The sequence below is a fragment of the Pinus tabuliformis genome, chromosome 5_2 (genome assembly GCF_031772625.1).
Source record: "Pinus tabuliformis cultivar Carrire ecotype Pingquan chromosome 5_2, CPIR1, whole genome shotgun sequence".
Lineage (NCBI taxonomy): Eukaryota > Viridiplantae > Streptophyta > Pinopsida > Pinales > Pinaceae > Pinus > Pinus tabuliformis.
In genome coordinates, this window is record NC_142306.1 from 931450085 (window position 1) to 931459177 (window position 9093).

Sequence of the window (9093 nt, forward strand, 5' to 3'; positions counted from 1 at the left end):
TTAGGCATGATGGTTTTCTATCCATGCTATTTTTTAGATCCGATCAAGGTAGCTATGGTTATGTTCTAATATAGGGTTAATGGATTTGGGTTTATGGATTCTTTGGCATGTGTATATATGTGTTGTAACATTGAAATGAATATAATGAAAAATAAATCTAGTAGTCCCGGTTTTGGGATCCAGGGTAAAATCTTTGTGTATATATATTTTATGTTTTATGCTCTCTCGATTGTTTATTTTCTTCTTTTAAGAATTCTCTTGCAGGTAAGTTCTGTACGGGGTTAAAAAATATGAGATGGACCTGAAAAAATATTTATCCCAAACTGATTGAACTAGGTTTTGGAGAAACATTTACAAGGTTCTACTATAAAAAACTTATCATATCTAATCTTTTGCGCCTATCTATCTTCAATTGATCATCTAACCAAAGGAGAAAAAATGGGGAAGGATTAATGTCTGAAGGTAACGAAAATGAAGAAGGTGACAATATGGTTGCATGGCTCACTAGAATAAACACTCTTCACATCCAACCCTTTAAACTTCCCCCTCTTGCTAAGTCGCTACTTTGTTTCTTCTTGTCCCATCATTATAACTCATGGGAACCTTATAGAGATTGATTAATTAATGTATATTTAACTGCATGTTGTTGTAGGCCCTCATGATGCGAAGGTGTGCATGAAGGTTGTGGGTATCTATGGCAATGACTTCCACTATTTGAGGGTATGTGTTTTTGTTTATGTCTGTTTTTAACATAGTTCAAGAGCCATCGGGTTTATAGGAAATCCTATAATGGAAAATTAAATTTTTTCAGAATTTTATCAAGGATTTTTGGATTTAGGGCTTGGTTGAACACATCACTTATAAGTTTTTTAGTTAGGAATGGATAATTCTCCAATTTTCAAAAAATTGCATAATGGTATTTCAACTTGTAAGATAATGATTTTTTGTGAATGGTTTCCTGCCTATGTTTCTTGATATGTTAAATGCATTTGTTATATTTGTGTGGTTCATGTCACCCACTGCAAAGAAAGGGAATAGTTATATAACCTCAATACAACTAGGTTTAGGGGGTTTTAATGTGCTTTCCATAAGTAAGGGATAATGTCTCTCTCTTTTCCAATTTACACATAATAGTAATATGAGTATATTTGTATTAGATATTGAACATTCATCACCAAGGTGTAGGGGACTTGTAGATAGACTACATAGGTCTTAAAGCATGTTAAAATAAGGATCAACCGATCAATGGATATGTACTATATATTATTTGGATGATCTAATATGTAGTATATATTATTTTTATGATCTAATATCAATTGAGTAAAACGTATGGTTTCCATCTAATTACAGCGAGATGCACATTCTACTATCTAGCATGGGAAACTATGCCATATAATCGCAACTAGATGCACATTCTACAGTTAAATGTGGAACTGTGTCAGCTAATTGCAACTATATGCACATTATACTCCATTAATATTGATATCATGACATACTGTATATCATGGTGGACATGTGCATCATATCTATACAAAATGTACCTAGCTCTATATCTCTAATAACTAAGGCCACCCCTAAAGTCCTAGGATCTATCCCATAGTGCAATAGGACCTCCTAAGGAGTCACATCTATCACCATAGGATTAGAATCAGATTCACCAGCAAGATATCAAGATCCTCTGTTAGGTCCCTATACTACTAGTGTAACACCTCATTATTATTAGTGCAACCCCCTTATTATATTATTGTGCCCCTACAATATTATTGTTATGTAGGCTCTTACTGTATTGAGACTCCTTAGGCTCCTATGTGTAGAATGGAGGTCTTGTCATTTGTATCATCTAAGAATTTTTCATTTGTGTAATCTAAATAAGGTTTCCCCCTCAAAGAGGCTGGATTTTAACTCAACGATCTATCATTTCTACTATTTTTGGAGCTGGTTGCATAACATTTGATATTAGAGCTTTAGATTTTAGGGTTTCACTGCTTTCAACAGGTCACTGTGGTATTTTCGCTATAAAAAAAATTTCTGCGAAGTTTCAGAAGCATAAATTAAAACCCATTTGAGCTAAAATCATTCTAAACCTCATGTCCAAATTTAAGATCATGGTACACTATACTTTTGGAGATATGAGTTGAGAAAGTTAGGATTTTTGCAGGCTTCAGAATTCCATCTCAAACAAGTCATTGTGGAACTTTCACTATAATTTTTTTTTACAATGTCTCAGAAGCTGAATTAAAACCCATTTGAGAAGAAATCTTTCTTATCATTGTGACCAAATTTGAGATCTTGTCTCGTTATATTTTCGGAGATATTAACTAAGGAAGTTAGGGTTTTTTTTAGGCTCTGTAATTCGATCTCAAACATGTGACCTTGGGAAAATCATCATAAATTTCTCTCCAGAAATCAGATTCAAATTTTGTAAAACATGACAGAAAGAGGACAAACTCTATCTTTCTGTGTATCATTTCGAAGTCCGAAGATCAAAACATTGACACGTGAAACTGGGTACACACTACTGAACTAGTCTATAGTCAGGCTATTGTGGGATATTTGGAATAAATCTTTGTTGGAGAATCTAATCTAGATCTGACTTGTGGGGTTTGAAAGAGGACTCAGAAGGCTACCATAAGACACAATTTTAAACCTTGGAGATTCGAAATTACAGAGGTACAATAGATCCAATATCAAGCTCCTACAAAGGGAAAAGAGGTGTGTAGTCTCTTTTTATAAATTTGCATAAATTTGGTTTGAAAACTTAGTTTGAAGTGATCAAAGGGAATCGTGAAGCATAATTATCATTAATTGATGCCACGAAGAAATAAAATGGAAACACCTAGTAGGCAACCTGAAATATCTACCATGACTCATGAAGAAGAGGAAGAAATGCAATATGATATATCAAAATTACGAGACCAAGTGCAACAAATTTCACTCTCACAAAAAGTAAGAGAAGTTAAGATGGATGGTTTAAAGAAAGGCATGGAAGCTAAGATGGATGGTTTAGAAGTAAACATTGAAGATTTGAAGAAAGACACGGAAGCTTTAGAAGGAGGTTTGGGAAAGTTGCTTCAAGAAATGCTTCCTAATGGTGAAAAGGTAGTAGAGGAAACTCATGATGAGAACAAAAGAAATGTTAATCTTGATTCCATAGAATCTGATGTTGCATTGAAGACCAACCATGTTCCAAAGATTGATATGAGGAAGTTTTATGGCAAGGATCCCATAACATGGATACTACATATCGAGCAATATTTCGATCTCCATGATGTGAAAAACACACAGAAGGTACACATTGCAACTTTATATTTAGAACCCAATCAGTTTGTATGGTATCGATCGCTTTTCTCTCATAAACAATTTCTCGCTTGGTCAATTTTTATGGAGGAAATGATAACACATTATGAGGATACAAAAAGAAACATCTTTAGCCAATTGATAAATCTCAAACAAAAGGGTTTAATGGTGGGGAACATTGAGGAACTCAAAAAATTGAATATAAGGGTAAAATATATTCCAGAGGAGCATAGAATTGATGTGTTCATAGGGACTTTAAAGGGTAATATCCAACAGGAGGTTCACCTTTGGGAACCTAATTCATTGGAGAAGGCATTCAAGTTGGAAATAAAAATTGAAAACAAAATTATGGCAACAAGGAAGCCTACCACTCACAACTATAAAGATGGAAGTGTTGTTGCCCCTAGCCTTCCATAACCTACAAGGTTGACACCAAAAAAGTTGGAAGAAAAAAGAGTAAAAGGGATTTGTTACAGTTGTGATAGAAAATACACTAAATGTCATAAGTGTGCTGAGAAGAAACTGTTTTACATAGATTGTGAAGAGGATGAAGAAAAGGAACAAGAAACGTCAGTAGAAGAGGATATACACCAGGAACCAACCCTCAAGAAAGAAGAAATGAATCCAACCATATCTTGTAATGCATTGGCAGGAATTACCTTTCCTCAAACTCTTAAGATAGAAGGACATATCAAGAAGAAAAATGTAATAGTGTTGATTTATTTGTGTAGTAACCATAATTTTATTCATTGTAAGATAGCCAAGGAATTGTTTGCTTCCTATATCCAACACCAGATTGTCAAGTGATGGTTGCAAATGAAGGAACCATAAATTTCTCTGGAAAGTGCCATAATATCAAGCTATCCATGGGAGAATATGTATTGAATAGTTCAATTCTTTCCATTCCAATTGGTGGTGTTGATGTTGGGCTAGGAGTCCAATGACTACAATCTTTGGGTACGATAGCTTTTAATTATCAAAACATTTCTTGAATTTTTTTTGGGAAGGAAAGGAAGTTGAATTAATGGTTATCGCAGGGAAACCCGCAATTATAATCATCTCTAGTAACCTAATAAATCTTCTAAAGAAGGAACAAAAGGGTATAATTACATAATTATGTTCACTAGAAGTTCCCACATCAAAATCATCTATTTCTTGTTAAGAAATTTACGACGGAGATATAAATTATTATTGATATTTACTGAGATTTACAGAGATGAATAATAAAATAACCAAAAAAAATACACATAATATTATAAAAATAATATTTATCCAGTAAAACCCCAAATCTAGGGAAAAACCCAACCCAATGATATCTCATTAGCATTGGCCAAAACCCTGGCCAATCTAGCCAAGTGAGCCTTCACCACTCACCTCCAGGCCTACATTACAATGAAGTATTCCCTATCTTTTATAGGCTCCATTACATGCAATACCACATACCATAATACCATGGGTACACTATACCATGTGCCCAAAACCACTACTATTTAACCAGGTCAATCTTGACTCAAAACTTGAGTCAATTTTACCTAACACTTCTCGAGATCTCCAAAATGTTTTAGACAATCATTCCAAGGTATTTGAGACTCCCAAAGGCCTCCCACCTATTCGTGATCATGACCACGTTGTTCATGTGATTTCAGGAAGTGTTCCCCCAAACATCAAGCCTTACAAATATCCATATGCCCAAAAGAGTGAAATTGAACATATGGTTGCAAAAGTGCTAGTGGTTGGTATAATTCAGCCTAGTCAAATTTATTTCTCTACTCCAGTAGTATTGGTACATAAGAAGGATGGATCATGGTGCATGTGTCCGAATTATAGGGAGATCAATAGGCTCATTATTAAAGATAAATTTCCCATTCCTGTCATTGATGAATTATTGGATGAATTAGATGGAGCAATTTACTTCACCAAGTTGGATCTTCGTTCAGGTATCATCAAATCAGAATAAAGACTGAAAACATTCCAAAAAGAGAATTTAGAATTCACAAGGGTCATTATGAATTTTTGGTCATGCCTTTTGGACTTACCATTTCACCTTCTACATTTCAAGGTTTAATGAATTCCATTTTCAAACCCTTAGAAAATTCGTGTTACTATTTTTTGATGATATACTAATCCACAACAAGTCTTGGAAGGATCGTGTTCAACATGTTGATAGGGTTCTCAAACTATTGGAGGACAAACAATTATATGCAAAAACCTCAAATGTTTCTTTGGAGTACAAGAGGTAGAATATCTGGGTCATATTGTATCTCATGAAGGTGTTAAGGTAGACCCTAGGAAAATTAAAGCCATTAAGGAATGGCAAATCCTCATATCCATAAAGCATATGCAAGGATTTCTTAGGTTGACAGGGTATTATCGCAAGTTTGTTAAGAATTATGGGAGAATAGCAGCACCTATAACAACATTACTATAGAAAGATGCATTTTATTGGACTCCAGAAGCAACGAAGGCCTTTGAACATATTAAACGGGCAATGTGCCAAGCACCGATCTTAGCTACACCAAAATTCCAAAAAACCTTTATTGTGGAATGTCATGCCTTGGGAAATGGAAATGGTGCTATTTTAATGCAAGAAGAAAGACCCATTACTTTTGAAATTCGTCCAATCAAATGAAAGTATTTGCACAAATCTATTTATGAGAAGGAAATGTTGGAAATACTACATGCACTTAAGAAATGACGACCTTACCTAATGGGAAGAAACTTCAAGGTAAAAATGGAACATGATAGTCTTAAATAGTTTTTAGAACAAAGATTATCTTTAGGAGAGCAAAAAAAATGGGTCACAAATATGTTGGGTTATGAATTTGAAATCATCTACAAAAAAGGGAAGAAAAATGTTGTTGCAAATGCACTCTCAAGAAAGGATGAGGATGTGGAAGCATTGTTTTGTGCCATTTCTATTATCCAACCAGATTTGATAAACAAAGCAAGGGATGAATGGAAAAATAACGAATAAGTATGGGCATTCATTCAAAATTTGTAGCAAGATCCCAATACATATGATACACTTAGTTGGAAAAATGATTCATTATGGTACAATGATCTTTTATACCTCTGTAAGAATTCCCAACTGAAACAAAAGATTATTTTGGAATTGCACACCTCTCGCTTAGGAGGGCACTTGAGATTTTTTAAAAATTACCGCAGGTTTAAGAAATAATTTTTTTGGGATGGCCTTAAATATGATACTCAAAAGTTTGTGGCAGAATGTTTGGTTTTCCAACAAAATGAAGTTAAGAAAATTAAGACCCTAGGTCTGTTACAACCTTTATCCATTCCAAGTCAATGTTGGGAGGAGGTTTCAATGGATTTTATCACAGGTTTACCCAAGTCTGAAGAAAAGAGTGTCATCATGGTGGTAGTTGATAGACTTACCAAGTATGCACAATTTTGTGCATTATCTCATCCATTTAAAGTCGATACAGTTGCTACTGTATTTATGAAAACAATTCGAAAGCTACGTGGAAACCCATAGATTATTGTAAGCGACAGAGATCCCATTTTCATTGGAAATTTTTGGACAAAATTATTTTCTTGTCTGCGTACTCAGTTAGCTCGTAGATCATCTTATCATCCTCAATTTGATGGCCAAACTGAGATAGTGAACAAATGTTTGGAAGGATATCTTCGTTTCTTTGTATATGATAAATAGACACAATGGGTTAAGTGGTTGCCTCTATCTGAATGGTGGCATAACACTTCCTTCCATACCGCATAAAAAATGACCCCATTTATGGCACTTTATGGATATCATCCACCATCGATCACATCATATTTAAAAGAAAATTCTAAGGTTCAAGCAATGGAATATCACATCGAGCATCAACATCAGGTTCTAAAACTCTTAAAGGGAAACCTCACTTTGGCACATAAGAGAATGAAACAACATGCATATCAACATCGCAGTGAAAGAAGTTTTGATGTAGGTGACTGGATATTTCTATGAATACAACCATACAAACAAATTTCCCTTGAGCAAGCTAAGAAGGATGATAAATTATCACCAAAGTATTATGGTCTGTACAAGGTGTTACAAAAAATTGGTACTATGGCATAGAAATTGGAGCTTCATGCATCTTCTCGAGTGCACCATGTTTTCCATGTTTCATGCTTAAAGAAGGTTATAGGTGAGAAGATCCCAGTTCAAACAATATTGCCAGCACTTGACGAGGAAGGAAAAATCATATTGGATCCTGAAGCAGTCATAGAAACAAAAAATTGACAACTACAAAATCGATCAATTTCAGAGTATCTCATCAAGTGGAAGAACTTACCCACTGAAGGTTCCACATGGGAGGATGAGAATTTTATACAAAAGCATCCAGAACTACTCAAGCATTGAGGACAACAATTTTGGAAGGAGAGGGACATGTTAGGTCCCTACACTGTGATTCACGATGTTTCAATGCTGAAGTCCAAAGTTATCCGTACTTTTAACAGCTGCAAAGTAACTTGAGTTAGGGGACAGTGCAACTTGTGCAAGAAAAGTATTTGGCAATAGTCATGTAAACGACTTTTCCAGAAGCATGTTTTTTGGTGGATTTTTATCCATAACGACACCCTCATCTTGTTGTTAGAAATTTCACGGATGGCCACCATAACATGGAGCAATGAATTCCTTTATGATTTCGGAAAGTGAAAATTAAAATCCTAGTTCAATGCATTCCTTGATGATTTTGGACGTCCTTTCCACAATGGGGTTGCGACTGTGAGTCATGCGTACTCCACTGCTGGAAAGCATCTTGAATTTAGTCGTCAAGACCGACGTGCCCACTGAGTTCCACAGGGATGTGAAGATTCGAGAGCCAATGACAATTAGTACTCAACTTATCGAAGAAACTTGACTTGACGTCGCCTACAATCCTTCGTACTCAACAGTTAGCAAGCAGGGGAGTGAAACCGGATAAAATTATCTCCAATTCTTGGTTCCAAATGTGAATGGGAAAATTAAAATCGTGGTTCAATGCATTCCTTTATGATTTCGGACAGTAAAGGACAGTCCATTCTTGAATTCAATCAGGGCAGAGGACACACAATCATTTAATATGTAGATTAGAAAAAATGGGTTTAACATTACCATCACGAGGCCTGAAATTTCACATCTCATTTTGACCTATCTCTGTAAAATCAAATTTGATTTTTTTTTTTTTTTTTTCAGTGTTGTGTTTTATGTATATATATATATATATATAAAATTTGATTTGATTTTGTGCTTTCATGTATATCAGCTAAATACAATTTATAAATAAATATTTTTCTCTTATTATTAAACCTACATAATTATTTTTGGTGAAGTAATATTGATTTTTTTATATTTTCTCATTTTATATATAATTATTATCTATCTATCTATCTATATATATATATCTATATCTATATATATATATATATATATATATATATATATATATATATATATATATATATCTATATATATATATATATATATATATATATTAAATTACAATTATCTCATTCAATAAAAATCATGAAGATGCACACGGTGGTTATTGAGTTCCTTTGTCAATGGACTTCAAAAATCATGAACAAGCTCCAAGACACTTACAATTGGCCACACACATTGTCAATGTTTTCTAAGACAATACATTATCAATCTTAATCAAGCTGGAGCACATTATCTAATTTAAAAATTTAATGCTCAAGAAAGATATTTCTTCGTGCTTTTATGGTTGATAAAAAGACATTTCCAAAGCTATTTATCTAACGTAATTCTTTAACAGTGTTGATGATTTAACTTCTTTTATGTGTGATTGAACT